General features: G+C 38.9%; 1 protein-coding gene across 2 annotated transcripts in view; it reads right to left on the minus strand.

Moving 5' to 3' along the window:
* Positions 1 to 26,641, minus strand: part of LRRC8D (leucine rich repeat containing 8 VRAC subunit D) — a 53,550-nt gene extending 26,909 nt beyond the window's left edge. Inside the window, exon 1 of one of the 2 annotated variants that reach the window (XM_089497559.1) lies at positions 26,384 to 26,641. The gene's annotated coding sequence lies outside the window, so the exon portion shown is untranslated. Of the gene's footprint in view, positions 1 to 16,766; positions 16,839 to 26,383 lie in introns of those variants that run through there. The other variant, XM_089497560.1, reaches the window with a different exon arrangement.
* Positions 26,642 to 27,136: the final 495 nt, after the last annotated feature.

Genomic DNA, 27,136 nt, shown 5'->3' on the forward strand with positions numbered 1-27,136 from the left:
AGCAAAATACATGAATGAATAGGAGATTTATCACAGGGGGAAAAAACTGTGCTGAAATCTGGAACAGGTAGTACTGTAGAAGAAAGAAAAGTTCAGTGGAAAGAATTAGCTGTAAAAAGACAGAGATACATATAAGATCAGGGAAAGATAAATCCAATGCATAAGAAAATGAGCAGGACAATAAACAAATGGCTTCATATTCAAAAACAACAGGATGTGATAAAATGAAAGAGCCTGAAATAGCAACAAGACAATAAGAGTAACATCTACTCCTTCCTCAAACTGTCAAAAGGGGCAGAATGAGATAACAATGAGTCAAAAAATTCTTCCACTAAGATCACATGGGGTTATATCAAAACCAAAAGACCACATCCGTCCATGATGCAGCATGTATCTTATATTATTTAAGCAGAGTAGCCATTCTTAGCAGCATTTAGAAAAGGGACAGATGGCTGTGGACCACAAAGACTTCAGGGTTACTTACAGGCCGCAATATAGCAGTGCAAGAAACAAGGTGAAAGGGAGAGTGTAGGGAAAATACTGTTCCAGGTTTGGGGTGGTTTTAATTGCAGAATTAATTGCATCATTTCTAAGATGCTAAAATTAAAGTTTTGGGACCAGACTTTTGCTGAACTGTATGAGGTTGTCAATAATACAGGGGGCTAATCCATCTCTTGCTGCATCCCAGCTTTTTCCTCCAGTGCTGATCCATACATGGATTTCCCTTCTTCCCACTCCATGACAGTTGAGTGGGGGGCTCATGTAAAGCAAAGAGTAGATCACACACACTGCAGATGCTTCCAAGTGTTATTTATTCAAAGAGAAAGACCTGAAATAATGTTAAACCCTGATCATATAAACAAGTCAAGAGGTTAATCGGAGGGTGCAGCAGGACCAAGGGCTGCTGGAGTCATGACTCATTTCTGTTTCATCTCTGGATAAGCGATCCTGTCAACAAGAGCAAGAACATCATTTTGGATAAAGAGTGCATTGCAAGAAGACAGTTGTGGAAAAAGACATCTGGCTACACCCCCACTCCTGCTGTAAAGAACAGCTGTAGACTTAGAATCACCACCGATGACGCACTGGATGTTGCTGTTTCAAGCTTGCAAAGTTTTCTGAAAGCTACCCCACAGACACAAGTAATCCTGACTTTTAATGAAAGATGAAAGAGTAATATATTGAAAACAAACAAACAAATCTATAAAGGATGTGTCTGCAGATACACACACACAGTCAGTCTTCCACATCTGTGGTTTTGTCTTTAGTGGATTTTATTATTCATGGATTTTATTCATATGTTCTCTCTAGGAATCTCGACACGATGGTCAACTTCCACCTGAAGTTACATTGGAGGACATAAAAATTCCTACAGAGAACACTTCCCTATACATTTGTAGGTCCTCCAGCACAATACTATGGTTAGCTTCCAGCAGATGTTGACCATAGAGTTGCATTAGAGGACCTAGAGATTCCTAGAGAGGTATTCTCTCAGGTAAAAAAAAACCTTAATGGGTTTTTTAACTTGTGGTTTTCCCAGTTTCATGGGGATCCTGCACCCCTAACCCCAGCAAATATGGAGGACTTGCTGTATTTGTACACTTTATAGGCACAATCAAATACAAAAAGTTTTCTTCAAAGGAACGGATGACCATCAGAAGGTTCTGATGACCTTTTCCCCTCCGCACTGTGATCAATTAGCCTGAAAAGTGCTTCAAAAATAGAGGAAGTAATGCAAAGGTCTTTTAGAAATGTTGAGTGCAAAGATATTTTGTCGCAAGTACATTACTCAAAGAGCAATCATGCAGTATTCTTCAGTGAATTCTGTGGGGAAATCACATTGTGATCTTATCTCAAGTTTGGAAAAATAGCAGAATGACTTGTTTGCTTACTAATTTTTCCTTCTTCCTGATTAAAATCTGTCCCTGGAAGAGTTCCTGTTTCAAATATTTTAAAATCTGGTCCATCTGGTCCATTCATTATTTGACCTATTACTATAAAGTCTGTTGTCCTGTGTTAGTTTTCAGCATTCTGAATTGGTTGATGCCTCACTTTGTATGGTGGTGTCTTGTGCTCTTTACCTGCCTGTGCAAGCCCATTCTCTTAGCTGCATCTTTCACTAGTAGTGGCAGGAAACTCTTGTAATTGTAATTGACACAATGCTAGTAATCAACAAGGCATCAGTTGATACTACTGTAAATAAGAAACTGGGTTTTGTTTTATTTTTGTGTCAGCTTTTTATATAAGATCATCATAGAAGAATCCCTAAGATCTAATCCAACCAGTCCTGCCAATGCAAGAAATCTATTATTATAGCATCCTTTTTAAATATACTGTTTTTAAAAAAAATCTCAAAAGAAGACTGCTTTGCTGTTGAAAAGCTTGTACTTTGCAAAAGTCTTTCCTCACTGGAATATGCTTCTGAATGCTTTAGCCCTACATCCCATCACAATGGAGAACAAATTTACTTCATTATCTAGACTTCATCTATTTGAACATGGTTAACATGTTGCCTCTTACTCACTTCTTTTCTATGACAAGCATACCCAACTCCTTCAATTTTTCCTCATCTGCTCCTTTGGACAGATACTCTCAGTTCTTACCAATGTACAGCAAGTTGCAGTCAGGACCGCATGGAGGGCAGGCTACTAAAGATCAAGAGCTGATTATGCAACTCTCAACCCTGATTATCTTATTTATGATTTCACCAGAATTTTGTGCCAACATTATTGTTGTTATTATTTATTAAATAACATTATTGCTGTTATTTAGGAAACTAGAGCCAGCATTGTGTAGTGGTTTTTATACTGCAGAAGAGCAGGGCTTGGATCCCTAATCAGCCATGGAAGTCCTCTCTCAGAGGAAAAAAATGACAAACCTCCCCTGAATTAATTTTGCCGTAAAAGCTCTACGGTAATCTTGCCCTAAGTTGGAGCTTTCTGGAAGAAACATAACAACAAAAGTTTTTTTTAAAAAAAAAATTGGTGACTGCTTCTTCTCCTGTTGTTATGGCTAATTTTAATTGTGTGTATGTGTATTGTATACCTTGAAGTCATTTCCGACTTATGGTGACCCAAGGCAACTCTGTCACTGGGTTTTCTTGGGAAGATTTGTTTGGAGGAGGTTTGCCATTGCTTTCCCCATGGCTGAACTGGGGAGTTTATCACATGGGAGGAATTTCTCTTAATTTTGAATGAAAAGAAAGTGGGACCAGAACGCATTCACGTGAATTCATTAGTTCAGCGAATTTACATGAATTCGAATTGCGTTTGAACTGACTTCCCATTGCCCGAAAATAGCTTGCCGTGGCCCAAAATTGCGTGTGATCACCTCTCATGCAATAACGTGAAACCCCATGATTGCGTTCAGATTGCCACTGGATTATACTTCCACTTTCCCTTGTCTGATAAACTCCTGTGAATTGAACCCTGGTCTCCAGAGTTGTAATCCAACACTGAAACCACATTACACTGGCTCCCTTGTATTTTAATTGTTAACTAGTCTGTGAGCCTTTGGGCACAGAAACAACCTATGCATGTTGAAATAAAAAATGTGTCAGCCTCCATTACAGTGGCATTTCTTTGTTCAATCATGCTACCATCAGCTTCAGATAGTAACAAATATGTCCTTCCTTTATGGAAGAATCTAGTCACTCAACCAACTTTTTTTACCTTGAGAGCTGGACAGAAAGACCCATTGCCTGAAAAATAACTTTCTCAGCAACCTAGACTGCAAAAAGATTGTATCCACATTTGCTATGGAGGCACATACTTTTCTCTCTAGCAAGCATACATGTGATTTTAAGTCTCTCAGTACCTTGGACAGCATTTTTTTTTAAAAAAGGGTTAAAAAGAAAACCAACATTTTTTGATTACAATCAAAGCCACTTTATGTATGTGGTGCTTGGCCCAAACAAACCTAAGCATGACATGAACTGCAAAAGTTTTATTCTGCCATGACTTTACCAGTGAACTCATTGCCTACCACAGGAGTTTTGTGTTATAGCTACTGTTGTGTGCCTTCAAATTAATTTTGACTTATGGGAACCCTTAGGTGAACCTATCATGGAATTTTCTTAGCAAGATTAGTTCTGAGGAGGCTTGCCATTGCCCTCCCATGAGGCTGGGAGCATGTGACTTGCCCAAAGTGACCTAGTAGGTTTCATGGTTCAGTTGGGAATCAAGCCCTGGTCACTAGTCCAATCCTTAAACCACTACTCTGCACTGGACTGTGATATATGTGCCGTTAACTACCACCCTTCAGATCATCATATGGCCTAAGAACAATCAGCAGAAGGAGCAGCATAGCTTGCAAACATGAAAAGGATCCACGTATGGGACACTCCAAAACATCTTCTATTTGGCCTAAACATAAATCATAATACTGCATTATCTGTTGACTTTATTACATAACAACCTGCTGATGTTCCTGTTTTCGCTTTATAGCACATGCACTTTGGGTGTCTGAAGCACCAGACGTTCACAGGAGAAGTCATGGGATGCGGTGACTTTCTGTTTTTGTTTTGCTTTTCAATCCTCTTGAATGACAGTAAAACCTCAGCAGGACCAAAAGAAAAAGATCCTGTCCAGGGCTTCGCACTATGTTGCAGTTCCATCTAAAGAATTATGAACTGAGTAAACTTAAGAGTTCATGGTGAAAGCCTGGCTCAAACAGCACTTTTTATCATCTAGTTGCAAAGTTAGGGAGCCTTATACATGGCTGGCCTTCAGGAAAGGCAAAGTTCAGCTGAATTAAAAAGGAGGCCTTTGTAGCTGACAGGATGATGGGCAGAACACACACAATCACACAAGGCTATGCTTCCCACATCCAAACAGCATTTTTTTTATCTGTGATTTAAACCAAACCCTAAAAAAAGTGTATGTATGAAATCAGTATGAAATCAGAAATGTCAAAAGAGCAAATTCACTTTAAAGACCCTTTGGTCTTTTGTGCACCTGTGTCTCACTAAATTATGCTATCATGGGTTTATTTCAACAGAAGGGGGAAGTGTTTGGAACTTCCCAGCACAGAAAACTAACAACAGAAACTCTACAGTTTAACACAGCACTTTTCTCTCTAGCCAAAGGTAATGGTATCAGAGAAAGAGGAAGCAGGACCCTGTGGGCAAAAAGCATGCTTTAAAGATTTCAAGGACAAAAACAGTCTGCCAAAAAGCTCACAGTTCTAAACCAACAGAGGTACTATGTTTGGACAAAACCTAGCTTTTCGCTAGAACCCATGAAAATAATGTCATGGGCCCAGAAGATGTTCAATATGCACATGCTGAAGACTGCCAACATGTTCAAATTTCCATCTGATTTTTTAAAATTCAAATTTATAACAAGGAAGTATCAGCATCTTACTACGAGGAGCAAGTTAATAACTCAACCCTGCATTTTGTGTATGGAAGCATTTACAGCCAAATTTAGAACGATTACATAGCTGTACCAAAAATATGTGACATCAGTTTTTATTTCAACACCTGGAAAAACATACCTTCAGTGTTTAAGAATAAAACATTGCCTAGAATATAGTATGACCTTGTTATAATCTGGACTGTGAAAACTGAAATACATGAGCTGCAGGTCAGTTGATAGGCCAATCTCTTTCATGTCTTTACCCTCTATCTGATGCAACCTTTGAAAAGATACATAAAAACTTGCTGGTGAAGCCAAATACAACTTCAGTTACTATCAAAGAGCTTCATCACCCTTTATTCCAAAGCCTGAAGGCAAGCCTACAAGGAATATATTCTTATGTTGCAAATATGAAGTATTTCTCCTATTTAAAAAAGGTAAGACAAGACTTCTGACAGCCTAAATGTCTATCAAAATCTTCCAATATCACTCCTATGTGCTAATGAAACTATGGCCTGTTACAGACAGGCCAAAATAAAGCTGCTTTGAGTCACTTTGGAGATATGGTATTTCAATGATGCATGCGTCCTAAGAGTCCAAAAGCCGCACCAAATCTGCACTCTAGTCCTTAGAACTGGCGCGTGGCTTTGGTGTGGCTTTTGGACTCTTAGGACGCATGCATCATTGAAATACCATGTCTCCAAAGTGACTCGAAGCAGCTTTATTTTGGCCTGTCTGTAACAGGCCTATAGTTTCAGGAAGAAATGTAAGGTGAGCACACAAAAGTACCAGCTTTTCCATAATTCTGTGACTTGAAGCATATGTGATGTCATTCAAATTGTCAGTAACATGCCATTAATTCCCTTGTTAATGCCATGCTTATTTTAATTTATGAGATTTCTAGGGGAAATGACATTTCTGAGGTAATGGGACAACGTGACAGCTCCCACTAATTAAAAAAAACTCTAGCATCAATAGAAGAACAATATGTTAGGATGACTTTCAATAGCCACAGAAACCTACAATTGTTAATTCTTAATTGTTAAAGTCACTACTGGCTTTTGTGTGAATTTTTCTTGATAAAGACTGGAGCATGGCTTTGGTGTGGCTTCTGACCTCTTGGGATGCACACATCATTTAAACAGCATACCTCCAAAGTGACCCAAAGAAGCTTTATTTTGGCCTGTCTGTTTGGGCCCTATACTACTACAGGCCAATACTCTTGAGCAGCAATTACAAAATGGAGGTAACCAGGGAGTCCGGAGGACTGAAGTAGGCCATACATGGACAGCAGCCAACTTTAAGTTCACAAGTGAACTTTAAGAAAGGCACAAACAAGCAAAACATCAGGATAACAGCTAGATTGGATGGCTGTACCATTAATGTTTGCTCCTCATACTACTCCCATTACAGATGTAATAGTACTGTGTTCTATTGGAAAATATCCCTAGATATAAAATTGCTCCCATTTTTTAATTTTAAACATGTACTTAACTTGAGATGTAACAACAATTATAATAATAACAATTGGGACAGTAAAATGAAGGACCTTTCAGCACCACTAGTGATAAGGTAGGGCTACTGGCCATTTTCCTTGTGGCAACTGTGGCCAGTTCCCCTGTGTTTTAAGAGCTGCTGGGTGTTCTCCCCAATCCTTTGGACAATTAATTGTATTTTATTGTTGACATGTTCAACTGTAATGCTATGAGCATTATACAGACAATACGGTCACCCTGCAATTTATTATAATTGGTATGAAAACTAGGAAAATGGGAATACACATTTTGAAAATAAAAGCTGTAAATGAAAGAGGTTACATGCAAGAACTATTATTAGAGCACTTTCATCATTTTAAACACTGGTGAAGAACTTTGGCTCCTCAAAGGACCAGGCAGCATGCCCAACAGGAAGAGATTGTGGGAGCTGTAGTTCATCTCATTTGGAGGGCTAAAGGTTCTTCATATGTTATAGAATTAATTTGAGAACTATCAAAACTCATATGATGTCTAAACACATTTTTAAAAGAATATTTTAAGGTCTGTTGAGTGCTTCAACATTTTAAAAAGAAAACAGTTACCAGATATAAGATACTTCACAAGGTTTATTTAAGGCAGATGTCAGGATTTTCTTTAAATCTATCTACACCTTAAAATCCAGAATAAGATTTTTAAAAAGGCATTTAAAAACAAGCAAAAAGAACCTGCTGTGGTTCATGTATTTAAAAGTGGAACAAGTTATCACAAATGACCTCTTGATCCTGTTGGAATTTAGCCATAAAACTTGCCCAACCATGAGGGTTAACTAACTTTAGGAATGCAAGCCACTACGGGTGAATTAATTCTATTTAAATCCCCACTAGACAATCCTTGTCTATTAAAAGTGTTTTTCTGAATTCCACTAAAATTATTTTTTCAAGTGGAAGACTACACTTCATCAAGTGCATCTACACACAGTATTTTCACTGGAAAGGAACTAAATTTTCACAGCCAATGTAAGTTCCTGATTTCAAGCAGCAAACAGTGAAGTGAAATGTCATTTTTGCCATCTCCACTCACTGCTGTTTTAACCAGCTGGGTTGCTCTCCCTCTTCCCTATCACAGAGCCTACTGGAACAGTAAACTAGATTGTATCCACCACCCCCAGAGTAGACAATGGACAAAGCTCAGAGGGCCCAAATTATATAATTTGGCCCTGTGAGCTTTATCCACTGCAGTGCTAGTGACAAGAAACTGGAGGATTCCAGTTAGACCTCACCCTGTAAGACTAATAACTTCCAGCTGTGTCACAGGTTCAGGGAAGGGCATGTAACTTCTTCCTGCAGGCTCAATGAGGCATGTTTTTGATTCACAAGCATCACATTTCTGTCTCAGCTGGTCCTTATAAGACCTCTGTAACAATAAGAATTGGTGACTCAGCTGTCTTGTTTTCCTTTCCCCATCCTTCCCTCCCCTTTTTGTGTTGTGTCTTTTTAGACTTAAGTCTGAGGAAAGGAACAGTTGTGCTTTTATTCACATGGAGAACCCTTCTGATTTGAGAGCTGATGTGGATGTGTACAAACAGGCCAAAATAAAACTGCTTCAGGTTATTTTGAAGGTATGCTGTTTAAATGACATACACATCTTAAGAGGCCAGAAGCTGCACCAAAGCTGCGCTCCAGTCCTTAGGGCTGGAGTGAGGCTTTGGCGCAGCTTCTGGCCTTCTAGGATGCATACATCATTTAAACAGCATACCTCCAAAGTGACCTGAAGCAGCTTTATTTTAGCCTGTCTGTACAGGTTCTATATTAGGCTTGCCAGAGTGAAAACTAAAGTGCCTTTAACAGATGTGTAGAAGAGGGAATTTCAGCAGGTGTTGCTTGCTACCTGGTTGTGTGACAAGCAACCTGCTGAAATTTCTTCTTCCACACAACCACTAAAGGTACAGGAGCGCTCTCTAATTTTCATTCTGGCAGACCTAATGTATATGTGTATCTCTCTCTCCCTCTCCATGCACATATATATGTATCTTTAAAGAAACCACTTAAATCTATAATAACCTAACTTCATGGAAATCTGGATCTGTTGACTTGACCTCCAAAAAAATCAATCAATACTGAGGCTTGAAAAGTTTCAGTTTTAGAAGTTTCCTCCTTGTACTCATCTCATTTTAAGTAGAAGGTAAAAGGTAACCTGGGGTAAGATCTCTTGGCACATCCTTGTATTATTCCTGAAGTGGAGGTAGACAAAGGGATACATAAGCCTGAAGCATGCGGTATATCTATCCTGCACAGGTATATAGCACTTTGATACCATTTGAACTACCATGGCTCCATCCTACACCAAAACTCATTTGACTTGAGGGTAGTTAAGTGGGGTGGTTCTGGTTAATACTTGGACAGGAAATCACCAGCAAATACCAGGAATCTGTAGATACCTTGAAAATAATAGTGCTTGAAACCATGAAGAGGTATTGCCAGTTAAGAGTTGATAATGCTACATTAAGAGATCCAGCGTGGTGTAGTGGATTAAGCATTGGACTACGACTCTGGAGATCAGGGTTCAATTCCCCACTTAGGTATGGAAACCCACTGAGTGACTTTTGGCAAATCATGCACTTTCTGCCCCTGGTGATAGGTTTGTTTTACAGTCACCATCAGTTGGAAAGAACTTGAAGGCACACAACAACAAATGCTGCATTGGCAGCAATTTTCATCCATAAGGACCACAAGGACTGGATGTCCTTTGAACATGAGATGGGACAACTTTTCCTCCCTTTGTATTCTACCATACCCACAGGTACATGGGAAGGTAGATGCTGCCTACAAAATAAAATGGCAAGTCAGTTGCTGCAAACCATTAGGAATACAATATGTACAATCCTCATGTTTTACTAGAGCCAAGATCCTATTCCAAAGCTTTTAGTATTCCACATAAAATAAATGAATATCAAAATAGACACTAATGATATGATATGGAGAAACTGCATTCTCATATCCACACAGCTTACAACAGTGTTCAAACACTGTACAGTCAACCCTCCACATCTGCAGGGGTTAGGGGCACAAAACCCCTGTAAATGTGGAAAAACCACAAATAACCCCCCCGCCACAAGGAAGCCAGTAAAAGGAATGGGAGAGAGGAGCAGGAGTATGCAAACCCGCTACTCTTCTTTCCCCACCCCCATCTCTTTAACTGGCTCCCCACCTCTTTCCTGGGCAGATGGGTGTCTACCTTCCCAGGCACCCATATGCCCGGGAAAGTGGCTTGGAGGTGTGTAGGGATCCACCTCCTCCCAGCCCCTTTTCCAGGTGGATGAATGCCTGGGGAAGGAAGGCAACCATTCACCTGGGAAAGAGGCTTGGAGGCAGATCCATTTTCCATCCAGATTGGTGCCTGGGGAAGGCAACCATCTGGCTGGGAAAGGGCCGGGATTGGAGCATGCACCCTTCCTGGCTGCTCCTTCCTGGGCTTTTTTCTCCCAAGGGAAAAACCCAGGAGGGAGGAGGAGTGCACTTACATGTAGCAGCTTAACTTTGCGAATAATCCAAACTGCAAGTGTCAAAGCCGCAAATGTGGAGGGACCACTGTAATCCAAAATCAATAATTTCTGGCCTAATTGGGTGCAAAGAGTTTAAAATAATCAACTGAAGGTCTCTCCAAAGGAGATCACAAATCTGCTCAATTGAGGAGGACTGAGTATCATATTTTTATGCCAGGACTTACACATTTTGATTGAAGTTGCTTCCTTTGCATTATACCTCACAGCACATTAGCTGTGGCCAAACTCCTAAGAAGTGTTCCTCTCCAAAGAGAATATCATAAGAGATGTTATATTGCCCTCATCCAAGCAAACAATCTTAAAATTGGGTTCACACTATTCCACGGTGGCTTACTCATTCAAATTTCAAAACACTCAGCACAGCAATAGCCTAGTAATCAATCTAGCCTAAACAATGACACCTAGTACTAGCAACTGCCCTTATACGTATCGACAGATTTATCAAATTAAGTGTCCAGATTTGAAACCATGTTGAACATCTATAGCTCATCCCATAGTACCTATAACTGATGGCTTCCATGTCAGTGGTGTGATGAATTACTCTGAACTCTAAAACAGCTATCCAGAGTGATAACTCTATTTTGAGAATCAGGTCCAGCAAACTGGATATATCCTTAACTTTTCAGATGAAGATCTAGAGCAGTGTCAGCACCACATTTGTATGGGAGCCACCTGGCACTATTGTTTAACCACTAGGAAAAATTAATCTATTGTTGCTTCCACTGAAAGTGTCTGATATTATCACTTCTCCACCTTTGCAAGGGATTGTGATGTAGTGGCCAGAATGCTGAGTTTTTATGGAGGAAACCAAATTCTATTCAGGCATTAAACTTTCACAGTGGTCTTAGGCCAGTTTACTAGCACTCACAAGGCAAGATGTTAAATGGGATCCTAGGCACCTTCCAGATAGCTGAACTTCACTGGGGCCTTCATCTCAGTGAGTTGAGGAAACCATAAACAGGGCCATGATAGATAATCAGAAATTTAATTTTGGTATGAAGGAAAGCTTGCCCCATCACAGAATTAACACCTTTAAAATTAAAAAAAGAAAGAAAAGAAAAGCTGCTGACAAAGTGTGCCTTTTTCAAAGTAGTGCCAGGCTATGTCTAATAGTGGGGTGAAAAATAGCTACAAATTCAAATGCACACAAACAGGAACCTCAGTTACCAAGCTCACTAGAGCCTGTGAAAATTCCTTGTGGTTTTAGAGAGATAGAGCTTCAAAAACTAACTTTTCCATGATCTATTTATCACCTTCAAACCATCATCAGTGGGTACAAAGAGACAACACCTCCTTTCTTGGGTAGAGCAGGAAATGAGAAAGTCAAAGCTCACTACTTACTGGAAACAATAAATGGCTACCAAGACCAAGACTTGAGGCTCTGTGAACATGATGAATTTCTGGCAACAGAATCTTGTTTTCACTGTTGTTTTTTTAAAGGGCATGGATCTGTATATTTGGCCACCAAAATGGAAATTGTAAGAAGGGAAAACAGTGGTGAAAGGGGAAAAAATGATCCCAGGATGCATTTTGGAAGATGCTTTCAAGTGATTTCTAGAAGGCTAAAAATCTTTTTGTTTACTTATACAAGGCTTACTTGACTTCACATGTGCACATTGTTAGTTTTGGTTAAAAAGTTTGGTTTAACTTATTGAACTGCTCTTCATTTTTGTAGAGTAAGACCCTATCCCAATTCTTTCTATATTATTTCTGCTTCTGGTAACAAAGGGCCCGTACAGACAGGCCAAAATAAAGCTTCTGGACTCTTAGGATGTATGCTTCATTTAAACAGCATACCTCCAAAGTGACCCGAAACAGCTTTATTTAGGTCAGTCTGTATGGGGCCAAAGTTTCTGTTAAAGAAGAAATGCCCAGAAACACATCTATTTCACTGAGTTATACCTGTATTCTATAATTAATTTCATTAGCTTTCTTTCCCACTGTTTACACAGTAAGTGAACAGAGTCATAGAAAATGGGACAAAATAATTTTTATTGGCTCAGTACAGACGGGACTATTGGGCACCCTTGTCACGTGCTAGGGGTTGGCCGAGAGCGCTTCACCCACATGTGCCTCAACCCTAGCACGTGACGAGCGCGTAACAATGACGGTACCCTGTACAGATGGGCGCCGCCATTGTTACGTGCAGGATGCCTAGCGTCCGCATATCGCGATGCCATTATGATGTCGCGAGTGTGCCATTGGCGCACTGTGGCATCATAATCGCGCCGCAAGAAGAACCCACTTTTTGTGGATTCTTTTTGCTCCGCGGGGAAGTCCTGCAGTCTGAAGGCTGCACATTCCCCGCAGAGCAAAACTAGGCACCGACAAACCGTCCTTTTTGGGCGGTCTTTACCGGGCCATTGTTATTTTTGCCATACATTTTTTAGGCCTATTTAGCTATTCAAAAATACTTCAGCAGTAACCTATGTATGCACGTATATAATTATATGATTTATATCTTGACTAATCCCATCTCTGGGGGTCTTCATAGCATTAAAAAAAACCACAAATACCAGCAAAACCACAACAAATCATACTAACTGAAATCTAAATTCAAATGTAAATTAAATATTCAAATGCTGTTAAAACATAAATTAAGTTAAAACATTTCAAAAATCCTCAGTATTAATAATAAGTAGGAAGATAAAAAGTAAATCTCATCCATTTAATATCTTTGTCCATATTAAGCAGACAGATGCTGAATGCCTGCCTGAATAGAAAGGCGCGCCACCAGAAAGACAACAATGAAGACCCTCCCCTGAAAATGTGTTCTATAATCTGAGAGCAGCCATCAAGAAAAGCTTCTCAGCTTCATAGATGAAACTTTGGAAGTGGAAAAATATTCCACTCAGGTTTGTCTTGTAATGGAGTATCTAAATGGCAGCAATCACACACCTCATAGGAACATGCTTAATGTTACCACTGGCACAGACTCAAAGAATTTTTAATTAACAGGGAAGACTGTGACTCTGTTATTTAGATTGCTTGGATACATTAGATGTGTCTAAAGTGGATTTATCATCCTAACTGCCCAGGGTGGTAAGTGACCATTAAATAGAAAAGCTTCCCTTCTTAACCATCAGTTAGCAACAGAAAATAAAAGATGCTAGACATCGTTTTGAGAAGAGACGCATGAAAGGTAATGGGCAATATGCAAATCTATGCATAGAGATTTTGCAAAATGTCAATACAAGGAACTCCATGTGCCATATGGAGCATAACAAGTAGATGATAGAGGTTGTTCCTCCAGAGGCAATCTTTTGAATCAGGCCTTAAAGAAAGGGTTTCTCAGATTTGGGGAGGGTGGAAGACTCTCAGAGGCAAAACAAAAGCACTTTCTTAAATTTATCATCTCCAGAGTCTCATTATGGCTAAACAAACAGATGAGTAGTGAGCGATAGTCATCCTTCCTTTTTCCCTGCTCACTGCTGTCTGGAGCTTATCTACATAAAAGCCAAGAAACAAGTAAGGTAGCTTTAATACATTATTAATGTGGCAAAGCCTGCCTTTTGTTTGATAGCTGATCGGCTCTTATGCAGATCAAAATGGATCAAATAACACAAAGGATCAAAATGAAGACAATACTGTTCTAAACAATTCAGATCAGGGATAATCGATATTTTAAGATACTTGGAACAGCATATGGTCATACCAGTATTAATTAGATTCAATTACTTTGTTCATACTCTGTTGGCATCTCTCACTGTGTACCTCTTGAATCAATTTTGAGATGAGGTTTACTTACGCAGCTGCAGTCAACTTCCTATCATATTCCTCTCCAAAGTGAGGGCAAGGGAAGAAGATAATTTTAGGCTTAGGGGCTTCTATTACATCTGAAAATATCAGCCTTTCTTTTAAAGAAACGTCTGGTACTCCTAGTTTTGAAATTACTTTTAAAATACAAGATGGAAATGTCCAAGAATAGCAAACCAGATTATAAATATGGGATTTCCCACCCACATTTAATAAATCTGAATACATTTTAGTGTTCTACAGAGTTCACTGTCTGCAGTCAGTTCATTTAGGCCTTGTGATACACTGGATGGCACTCCATTAGTGACTTATGATGTGTAAGCCTAACATAAGCCATTGTAGATCACATTTCTGGTTGGCAAGGTCAGAATTCTGTACGTCATGCAATTATGAAAATCCCCCTCAAAAACCCATCTTTTTTGCTGTAGCCCTCTTAGTATGGCCATTTCCTGGCTGCTACAGACCTGGAGGAGTGAGTGAGAAGTGTCCAGTTATTTTCATATAGAAGGATGTACAGAGATAGGCATTCTCCAAGCCTTCCATCCATCTTTCTAAAATCCCTGAGGATGATGTCACTGCTGTGCATCAACCAGCTATAGGAAAACAGCTGGACACTTCTCCATCACTCCTATGATTTGTCATCAGCCAGGAAATGGCTGTGTTGGGGGAGCTAAAGCAGAGAAGGGGGTTGCTTGGAAGAAGAGTTAGGTGGGAGACATCATAGGAACAAAACACACTGCAGAAATAATTCAGTTTGAAACAGTTTTAACTACCTTGGCTTAATGCGAGGGAATTGTGGGAGCTATAGATCTGTGAGATATTTAGCCTTCTCTGTCAGAGTTCTGGTGTTATAACAAACTACAACTCCCAGGATTCCCTAGTACGGAGCCAGGTCAATTAAAAAGCTGTTTCAAACTGGATTATTTCTGTAGTGTATTTTGGACTATAGTTTTGCATGTGTGACACATCTCTTCACCCAGGATCTCAGCCTATTCTTTCATTATTCTTTCTCTAGGTTTGGTTACATCTGATCAAAGATTATGGAAATCTGTACATGAAGGAATATTTCTATCAGAAGTACAAAATGTAACATTCCTAGTCTGCTTACTCTCAAGGCTAGGAAGCATGCACTAGCTTTTCTAGGTTCCCCCTTGTATGGAAATTCAATGTCCCCATCACTTTTCCAAATTCACCATGGAGCAGTCTTATAAGAGCATTAACCATGGCTAGCTTTCAAACCAAAGTTTGTAATGTTACAAGTTAGTTTACAAACTAGTATGAAGCTACCCACAGTTGATGTTAACAATGGAGCACACCTAAAGATATTCCACAATCAAAGTTTTATGTTCTATGGGAGAAGCTATTCCTGCAGTAGCATGAAGCCAATACCATGGCCTACTGATGTGTACCCGATGTCATGCAGAGTAGGATCTTCTCAATGTGACCCTTGATATGTGGAATGATCTTCCCAATTATATTGGGCAGGCCCCTAATTTGGAGTATGCCCACTAAAAGACAGGTATCCCTCAGATAACAAAGTAGATGTGTTCCTAGGTATTATGTATTATTATTATTATTATTATTATTATTATTATTATTATTATTAGGTATTACAAACCACAAGATTGCAAGTTCAAAACCAGCCAGGGCTCAAGCTCAACTTAGGCTTGCATCCTTCCAAGGTCTCTAAAATGAGTACCCAGCTTGATGGGGGAAATTAGCTTACAGTTGTAAAGCACTTAGAGACTGCTTAGAGCGGTATGAAGCGGAATATAAATGAAGTTGCTATTGTCTTTACCAGAGCTGGAAATAACATGGAAAGAATAGGACAGGTTCCTTCACCACTAAAAAAAAAAGTTCACATTTTTTAGCCAAAACTAACAATATACATGTGTCAAATGGCCAGGTGTATTCCTGATGGTTAGCTACTTCTCAGTATTGTGAATGAGATATTTCATTTGAACTTTTAAAATATTATGGTGCTTACTTACTTTACTGCATTTTGTTTTTTGTAAAAATAAAAATGCTATCTACCTTTCTTAATAAACTAAGAAGTTAAAAAGAAAAAAAGAGGCAGGACTATCATGAGAGTCCTTGGAAAGAATTTGATTTCAAGGTTGGATATTTCAGATTCCCAACAAGTCAAACAGGCTGAAGGAGTGCCATATGAAAGGTACTTTCTTCACCCTTTCCTTCCAGATACAGGCCAAGGAGGTCTTGACCAGGACATCCCAATTAAGACTCCTCCTTTAGTGAGTCAACTATCTTGATGCCATTGTCCCTAGCTCCTGCTGCTTTCTTTGCTTGCCAGCATGAGAGCCAATGAGCAAGAAAGCAAGAGTCTGGCCATCATCAGAGGAAGAGGCTGACAAAGAAGAAAAATGCAGTGTGAAGGAGAGGAAGAGCAGGTCACTACAGGCCTAGCATGCCAGCCATTTCCTAGTACAGCTGTCTTTCGATTGGACAGGTTTAAGGGCCAAAATTATGGATTTTGATATGACCCGTGGATAAGTCAAAAGTAAAACGTAGAGGTATGTAACAAAGGAGATAAAGCATAAGCAAAGGAAAACAATGCCAAAAAACTTACAAAATTCCAGCAGACATAAATGCGCTCACCCTCAAGGCTGGATAGATGAGGAGAGAACTAGGGTAAATGGTGCCCGTGTGATGTGTGGAGGACGTAACCAGGTGCAAGCAGGGCTAAGAAAATGCAAACATATCAAAAAAGATAAAAAAGCAAAGAAAATGGCGATTACATTAGCAGTGATTACAGGCCTTAATTTTAACATGATAGCTCTGCCTGAGTTTAATCCAGAAAAGATGACACAAATGTCTTATTCAAATCCTTCCAAGCCTGATTCCTCTTAGTATTCCTTTGAAAGGAACACCAAAGAGCTGCCACTGTGAACTTTTTCCCACCCAGGCATTCAGAAAGTCCAGAAGTGGTGCCACAGCAGAGAAATCGGGGGGAATGGTGCTTCTTTCAGGTTTTCCCAGGATGGGCTAAGCTCTTACCTTTTGTTACTCTACTCAGAGAAGGGGATGGTTACTTTTTTTGATAGAGTTAAAGTAGTACTTATTTTGACCCATGGATAAGTTGACGCAGGTTTTGGGGGTGCATTTTTGACTAAATTTTCTAAACTTGTGCAGTAGGTATTTTCCTTGCACAATCAGAAGTCTTTTACTATATTGCAGCTAAAACAAATGGAAGCCTGTCCCAGTTGCCATTTGTCAAAACAAAGAGTGCAGCCAAGGTTGTTTCTTGAGTTCAGGTCAGCAGAAAATGTAGCCATGAACAAGGCTTCTGAGATTTACTGCCCATACTCAAAGACAGACCTTGGAGTTGAACTCATTCTCACCATTACTCCTTTGTACTTGTTTTTTTAAGACACACAAAGGACTACGGCAATAACTTCTGCAAGCTACATTATTTGGCATTGCCTGCCATCACCATCATATATGGCTTAGGTGCCTGACATAAAATTCAAAATCAATTCGGAAAACTAGGACAGATTGTTACATAAACAATGGCACACAAAGGACAGCGAGACTGGCATTAGAAGAGTTAAGATGCCTCTGTTAACATTGATTAAAACTTGCATAACTGACCTCAGGATGTGTTTTTCTCTTTGGTTTGCTTCATATGTTATGAAATTTTTTTCATATGACACATGGGGGGGAAATGAAAATTGTACAATGAAAAAAGCAACTTGCTATTTATTTTGTGCTTCCAGTTACTTCTTTTGAAAATCATCTGGACAAGGGGGGAGAAACCCACATATTGGATTTGGGATTTGAAAACTGCATTTCAAATATACAGTGAGCATATTCTACCATTTGTACTCAGTGGTCATCTACACCCATTTTGTGTCTGTGGTATACATACACTCACACACACATAGACAAACATATACATACAGAGAGAGAAAGCTGCTCAAACTGATGCAGGGTTCACAAGGAAAAATAAGGGGGTTTCGGATAATTAGCATTCTAAAATCAGGCATAAATCAAAAAGCTGCAAGGAACTACAGAGCTGAGGTAGGCTGAAATGCTAACATTGTAGCACTCAGAGAACAACACACATCTAAATATTTTTGAAACAGCACAAATGAGACATTTCTGGTTTGATTGAAACTTCAGTCTATGATCTCTTTCTTTTCCACTTTTGTACAGTTGGCCCTTCTTATATACGGATTTTTAATACACGAATTCAAGCATCCACAGTTTGAAAATGTTCCACAAAAGTATACATTTCAAATATCAAACCTTGATTTTCTATTTTTTTATAAGGGACCCCATTTTGCTATGTCATTATATTTAATGGGACTTGAGCATCCATGCATTTTGTTATACATGGGGGATCTTGGAACCAAACCCCAGTGTATAACAAGGGTCCACTGTACAAGCATACGTCCATGCACACAAGAAATATTAATCTAAAAGCTGTTAACTCATGAACAGAGAAATGTAGCAGGCTTTCTTAATACCAATAGTTCAAACTTCCCTCTTTTTTTCTCTGTGTCCATATGTGTCCATACCCCCTTTACAACACATACTCAGTGCAGAGAAAGTCTCCCGTTTCATGCATCTTAACACACACACAAAAGGACTTCCTAAAATGCAAATAGTATCTTGCTTTAATGTATTACTAATCTTTAAAGGCTTCATAAAAAAGACTCACTAACATCCGTCTATACAATTCCTATCATAAGAAATTTAAAAATACCCATCCCTCTCACCTTTCTCAGCTCTCTTATAATTGCTTACAAATCAAGTATTATGTCTGCCTTCACTGCAAGGATTAGCTTTAGAGGACTGCTGCTCATCTTTTAAGAAGTTGCACCTACAGTATATTACTTCTAGTTGCACACCAAAATGGGCATGAAACTGCTTTTATTTATATTACAACTCATTTCTTCTCACTAGAAGTCCCATGCATCTTCCACCTGTCAAGAATCCCAATTCAGAAACCACAATTTATTTTAAACACTAACTTTAATCAGAGAGACATCAGGTATGTCTGATGAAATCCAGCCAGACAAATGTGCAATGCATTCTACTTCTACACTGAGTTGTGACTATGTGTTTGTGTATAGAGGATATGTTTGTTCAACAAGAAACATATAAATGCCTTAATCTATCAGTTGAACTAGAGAATATTATACAAGGAAATTACAATCAATTGTGGGGGGAAATTAATCAAATCTCTAAATAGGCTGGTAAAAACTGGAAAATGCTAACAAAAATAGAATGTTTAAAATGATATTATTACCAAAAAGTTTATACTTATTTCAAATTCCTTTAAATAATCCATAATAAAGTTATGAAGAAGTGGAGTTGATCAATATTAAGGTTGATATCAGGAAATAAAAAGTAAGATTATCTAAGGCATTCTTATATTAGCATCAAAAAGATGGAAGATGAGGAATTCCATCACCTGAATTATATTTTGAAGTGATTCTATTATTAAGAATCATAGAGGTGGGATATGATCAAAATACAAAGTGGGCTAAAGTAGAAAAACAGAGTAACCGGAGGAGGAGTAAAGATCGGAGGAAGAAACATTAACAACATATATGCAGACGACACAATACTACTAGTAGAAACCAATAAAGATCTGGAGCCATTACAGAAGACGTCAATGAATAAAGTGCCAAAGTAGGCTTAATGCTGAAGATTAAGAAAACAAAAATAATGACCACAGAAGATCTATAAGAATTCGCCTTCTTAGCTAGCGAGAAAATTGAAATAGTCAAAGAGTTCCCATACAGTCAAAAAATCAGAAGACTGGAATTGGGAAGGGCAGCTATGAAGGAACTGGACAGGATCCTAAAGTGTAAGGATATAACACTCAACACTAAAGTGAGAAGCGTCCAAACCATTGTATTCCCCATCACTATGTACAGACATGACAGCTGAACAGCAAAGAAAGCCAATAGAACGTAAATCAATTCATTTGAGATGTGGTGCTGGAGAAGAGTGCTGAGGATACAATGGACAACCAAGAAGACAAACAAACGGGTTTTAGAACAGATCAAGCCTCAACTCTCTGTGGAAGCCAAGATGATGGAACTAAGACTATCGTACTTTGGCCACATTGTGAGAAGGCATGACTCATTAGAAAAGACAATAATACTAGGGATGGTAGAACTTCTAATGTAGAAGGCAGTAGAAAGAGAGGAAGACCACATGGCAGATGGTTAGACTCAATCAGGGAGGCCACAGGTCTGAGCAGGGCAGTTGAGGCTAAGGGGTCTTGGAGATGTCTCATCCATAAGGTCAGCAAGAGCTGAGTTCGAGTCTAGGGCAGTTAACAATAACAACACAACAACAAAAGAGATAATTAAACCATTAGATGAAGTAAAAATTGAATATTTTTGACCAGAAAAAAAATGTTAGAATAAATAGTTTAAAAATTAGAAGATGGCAAAGGATAAATAGAAGAAATTTATAAGACTAAGGTCCAAAAAGATACTGCAGCAATAATCCACTTTAACTGCCCTGGCTCAGTGTTAGGGAATCCTGGGAATTGTAGTTTGTTGTGGCACCAGAGTTCTCTGACAGAGAAGGCTAAACGCCTCCCAAAACGACTGTTCCTAGAATTCCCTAGCATTGAGCCAGGTCAGGTAAAGCGGTCTCAAACTGGATCATTTCTGCAGTGTCTTTTGGACCTAAAGCATCAGTCCATTTTAACATGGTACAGGGATTGGCAATGAATTGGGAAACAGATTTATTGATAAATAGAGGAAAAAATTAAAATTTGGTTACAATAAATTGTTAAAAATAAAAATATGAATGTAAAAAACAACAAATGAAAATGATTGGAATATGGTATAGGACGCCACATCAATTAACATTTATAAATGATAAATTCCAGTCAAAGTGTTGGCATGGATGTGGAGTGAAAGTGACTTATATACATTTGTTCAAGGGTTTTAGACAGAAGGAGCAGATAAATATAACAAAAGGGTTAAAGATACAATCAGGAAAAGAAAATGGTTTAACTCTCAGTTTAAGCAAAATGGGCTTGAATAGTAATCAAAGATATGCAAAGAAACAAACTTTAAAAGCTGTCCATGCTGTGATTGCTTTAGGATGGAAACAGAAATCAGATTTGAATAAGTCTTATTTAAGTATATTAAAGAATATATATTGTTTAATTTCCTTAGGGAAAGAAGGCTTAAATATATTGGACAAAGCAATACAAAAATCATGGGAAATTGTGATTGAGGAAGCAGAAGGAAAAACAGGGAATGAAGAGGTAAAAATTTACAATGATGATATTGAGAATGATTGGTAATTTAAACGGGATGTTAACCCTTTGTGTGGCCATTTGTGCGAGGGGGAAAGGGAGCAAAAATGCTTATTATGAATTATTGTGAAGCTGTTCTCAAAAAACAAACTGTTTAACAATTTTAAGTGCAAGTTATTAACATGATTTGTTTTGTCAGGAAAACTTCCAGCCAACCTCCATGCTTCATGTATATAAACAAAGCAAAAAGTCACAAATTACTAGTTGCTCTCAAGAATATTGTCTCATTATCTATGAGCTCAAAGCATTTCTTATCATACAAAACACACAATCGCTGAAGAACTAAAGTTAAATAAATGGTGTGTAATTGATCTCCAGAGGTTCCACTGTAACAGTAGTTCACTGTTGGTTCTGTGAACAAAAGGCAGCATTTTTCAAATCCTGAAAGTCTGGAGGGAATCAAATAAAAACACCTAGTCTAGGAAGGGGCTCAGGAGTTATTTTCCCAAGATCTACTTTTCTGCATCTTAAATCCATTCCCCCTTTACTTAACCTTCAAGGGGGGAAAAAGGAGAAAGGATTGTTTGTCTTTTTTGTCCAGCTACCTTGCAAGATGTCGGATTACTGAGATGAGAACACCCAATGCCTTAAACCTGGCAATTTAGATAGGTTTCATTTAGGATTATCATAGCTCTCCTTAGCCCCAAAGGGTCTTGTTAAAAGGCTAGACAAAGTCATAAAGAGTGTAATGACAGAGGTAGTTAATCTGGAATCCTCAAACCGTTCCATTTATTTGGGGTGCGGGGATTTCTAAACAGACCTTTCCCCCAAAGGGTTGGGACAGCTAACACTAGTTAAAACAAGACTTCCATTTAATTTACAGTATGAAATTCAAATCTACCCCTATAAGAACCTAGGCATAGGCCTATACTGGCATTGATCCAGCATGGCTTAGTGGTTTGAATGTTGGACTACAACTCTGGAGAGCCGGGTTCGAGTCCCTGCATGGCCAAAAAACCCAGTGACAGGTTTGCTTTAAGGTCACCATAAGTCGGAAATGACTTGAAGGCACAAAACAACAGCTATGTGAAAAATACTTTCAACAGCTACATGTAGTAACACTTCTTCCTGCAACCTATGAACTCCCACTTACATACTCAGGGTGGGTAGGGGGAGAATGTTTAACAAATAAATGCTGAAATACTGTGTGGAAATGAGTATTTATGACCATCTATGGTTAGGGGTATGGGCTTTCCTCTTCACAGGGGAAGTTACCAGCACATATCCAGAAAGCTGAGCAGCTACATCCACACTTCTGGACAATAAAACTATCCTAATTCAAAGGCTATTTCAGAGTCAGGATTTTTTTTTAATGTCAAGTGAACCAGACCAGAAAGGTTCTGCGGTTGGAGGACACATAGTGAAAATGAGAGTCTGTATGCCTGCATTATGTTGATTTGGCATACAAACAGCATAGCTGTGGAGTAGTTTATGCAATGTTTTACCTCTTTTTGTTGTGGCAAGACACTTCCCTAACCAGGAAGACTTTTATATATGGTGATCACTGTCCTGACAGAGCCTGAGGAAAATCCTTTTTGATCAAGTTCTGGGTTAAAACTATGTCTTAATCATGAATCCCACTGCTAGCCACAACAACAGTGGACCTGATGAACAAAAGAGAATTACAAATGATGCTCAGTCCAAGGAACCGTGTTCATCTACTATCATAACATGCTGCAGCTGGGCCAAACACAAGAGGCATGTATTATATCTGAAGTACTTACACACTGCATGTTTTAACAGTTCCTGAATGCTAGATGAAATTTTGTATGAGGAAGCTAAAACAAATTAGATAAGGAAGTCCTGGAAGCTTCCCCTTTCAGAGGGTGTTTTGCCAGATGGCTACTTCAGTAGGGCTACTTTGCCTCCGAGAAGCTTTCTCTCAGTTCCTCTCAGACTGTAATTCTTTCAGGTAGCTTTGAATATGACAGAAAATGCTACTGGATGGGAAATACTAACTTAGACATGCAGGCCTAGCAATTCACAAGTTACAGTTTTTTAAAAAACTAGTCTATCATATTCAGCATGCAACCCTCCCAGTTTGCTTGGGGCTAACTGAGGATCCTAGCAGAACATGACCTGAGAAACAGTCTAAAAATTATTCAATTTGGGGGCTGGGTGTTTGAAAGGGAAGGCACTGTTGGCATGTTGGACTTCATGAAAATTCCCCAGCCTCTTAATAGGTGTGTACTATGAGTAATGGTTCATCCCATGACTTCTCTATAACCCACAGCTGGCAACACACATAACACAGGTGTTGTTCTACGTAGAAGTCTTTGGAAACAGAAAGCCCAGCTGAAACAAGGAGGAAAAGTCACCTTAGGAAAGGACCAGATTTCAGCCTGGATGGGTCCCCTTTTTAGCTGATCTCCTATATACAAAGCTGCTGCCTGTGTGTCTAGCTTGAAACTTGGGATGGAAAGCTGGAGAGCTTAGGTATAACAACTAGAGTCCTACAGTTCTTCTACAGTATTTCTAAGGATAGCGTATCTGCATCAGGAAATTCACTTACATGCATATTGCGTATATATTCTCTTCACTACCAGATGAGAAGTCACTGAAAGTTTTTTTTTAAATAAAGCTCACAGCAAACTCAGCTAGTACAGTATTCAACACCATTGCAAGAACTCCAATTCCCAAAATACAAACATTCTTGAATTACAGAGTTCAGTCAGGCATCAGCTTTCCTCCACAACTCCAGATATTTCAAGGGAGATGGTGTGGTGACGAAGAAAGAGAGCAACCGAACTTCATTTTCAGCAGTGCTACACATCTCACAGGTCCAGTCAGAATTAACAAGAATTCCAATGGGACAACTATTCATTAACAGATATATTTTTCAAGCACAGTAGTATTTAACTGAAAAATAGGTGCCAAATTTTCTGCTGCCAGGGTTCCTGTGCCCTTAACAGTAACTGATTTTAAGGCATTTCCCAGTAATAAAGTGATAGAAAGATTAATATATTTTAACTAACTGCAAAATATCACTATATTTTAACTAGCTGCAAAAAGAAGAAGATGCAAGACAGATATTAAAGACAGAATAGTTAAGGGGTGCAATGAAACATAGGAGTTTATTACGCAAAGGAGATTCGGAGTTTATCCCATGGATATCCTGGAAAAAACGATTTCACACATTGCACAAAACCTGCCATTAAAGTGGTCACAAAGCAGCATTAATGTGCATCTTTTTACTTTCAGGATTTCAGCGAGAGAGCAGTTGCTGAATTTGGAGCTGGAAGAAATGCAATATTTTCTGTGTTTATTCACTGTTACACACTGCAGTCAGTATGCAAAGGAAACTAATCTGGAGTAATAAAGGGATAAACTACCTCACGTGAAAAATGACTAAAAAAAGAAACTAAAAAGAACAAAAGTTGTTATAAGGAAAGTTACCCAAATTGCAGCATCATTCTATGTAAAAAAAGCCTAGGTATGTATCTTTGCAATTTTATGTAAGAAAGACAGATTTATGGTTCGGCCTTTTTAAGTTTATAGCATTATATAACCAATCCTCCTCCCTCACAATAATTTTGCTGACTAAGCGTTCTTTCCAGAAATGACTGCATGAAATATTCACACACAACACAATCTTAGGCTGGATGTTCCGAAATGAAATCAAGGAGGCTTTATTTACTAGTCCTTCCTATGTTGTGACTACTCACAAGCATTCCCAAAACAACTCTCCTGACAAAAGCATATTATTAAAAGCCACTGATTATTATCAAAGCACCATGAAAACAGATCTGGCCAGCAACATGTTCAATGGCTGCTTTCCTCAATTCTGTGTTTTAACCTGAGAGCAGGTGTTGTTGTTGTTTTTGCCCAGGCAGGCCCCTGCATTTCGGTGACTGACAACATCTCACCAAACCCTGGGAAAATGCAAGACAAAAGAGGCAGCAAATGGAGAGGAGGACACAGGGCTGTCATGGTGGCATTGATCACTGCAGGGACATTCACAGGAAAACCCTGGCCTTGACTTTTACACTGTGGCAGCAGATGCAATTGATAGCTATGAGCTTTTCATCTGAAAAGGGGGAGGCATATTCACCATTGATGCAAAGGCTCCCCCAACCCAATAAACCATCCTGACATAAAAAACCCAACAGTAAACAAGAGTGTTGTTTCTGGAACTGAGCATTTATACTCTTGGGTTGCATTGTTTGTTTATTATCTCAGGGGAGGGTGGCTTTCCAATATGGCATCACTGAAACCCTGACAAGAAGGGAAGAGATGCAAGGTACCCTCCTCCTAAATTCCCCTCCAAACAACTTTGCCCTGGAAAGAAACCCTCATGCAATTCCAAATGATGATGACTATTATTATTATTATTATTATTATTATTATATAATGTAATATAAATAATATGAAATATTGATGATGATGATGATAATAATAATATATAATGTAAAATAATGATAATATAAAATATAATGTTGTATAAGTAATATAAAATATTGATAATAATAATCTAAAATATAAATAATATAAAATATAATATAAAATAATAATATATAATCAAATATAAATAATTTAAAATATTGATAATAATAATCTAATAAATAATAATGTAAAATATAATATAAAATAATAATATATAATCAAATATAAATAATTTAAAATATTGATAATAATAATAATCTAATAAATAATAATTTAAAATATAAATAATATATAATCTAATATATTGGTAATATCTAAAAATATAACATAAATAATATATATAATCTAAAATAAATATTGATGATGATAATAATGATATAAAACAAATAATATAAAATAATAATATAATATATTGATATTAATATAAAATAATAACATAAAATAATAATAACAGTAATATAAAATAATAATAGTAATTTATATCATTATCATTATTATTATTGATCATAAAAAGCCCTTCTGCAAAGGCTAGACTTACTGCCTGGAGAGGGAAGGAGAAGGAGGAGAAGAGGTGCTGATGCCAGGCGTCCTCTGGCCCTCTCCCCGAATGCTCTCTCTCTCTCTCTCTCTCTCTCTCTCTGTCTAAGAAGGTCTATGGGTGCAGCCCCAGGAGCAGCGTGGTCCCCGGTGTCCCTCCTTCAGAGCCGGCGCCGTCCTCCTCCTCCAGCGCATTCTGCTCCCCGGGAGAGGCCACCATTGTCCGCCTGGGCGCCCAGGAGAGGGTCCTTCCTCCTCCTCCTCCTCCTCCTCTTGCTCCAGTACTGGGCCCACCAGCCAACAAAGGCTGCCAGGGAGAAGAAGGAGAAGGAGAAGAGGAGCAGGCTGCTGCTGCTGCTGCTGAGGCGCGCAGGCTGGAATAAGCCGGTCGTGGCGGGGAAGCATGCTCACTTCCAGGCCCCAGAGGAGGAGGAGGAGGAGCAGGAGGAGGCAACGAGGCCCAGCGCCTCCCTCCCTCCCTCACTCCCAGGCAGCCCCGCCAGGACCAAGACACACACACACACACACACACACGCGGGGGGGGGAAAGGGGCTGTGATTTGTTAATAGCCTTCCAGAGAGAGAGATTGAGAGAGAGGAGAAGGTGTGTGTGTGTGCGCACATAGAGAGAGGGAGACATACACACACCCCACACAGACATGGGGAGAGAAGGCTGTGAACAGCCTTCCATACACATACAGAGGGAGACATACCACACGCACGCACACACACGCACACACACGGGGAACGGCCTT

The sequence above is a fragment of the Sceloporus occidentalis genome, unplaced genomic scaffold, assembly GCF_023333645.1.
Source record: "Sceloporus occidentalis isolate IW3139 unplaced genomic scaffold, rSceOcc1.0.p SCAF_104, whole genome shotgun sequence".
NCBI lineage: Eukaryota > Metazoa > Chordata > Lepidosauria > Squamata > Phrynosomatidae > Sceloporus > Sceloporus occidentalis.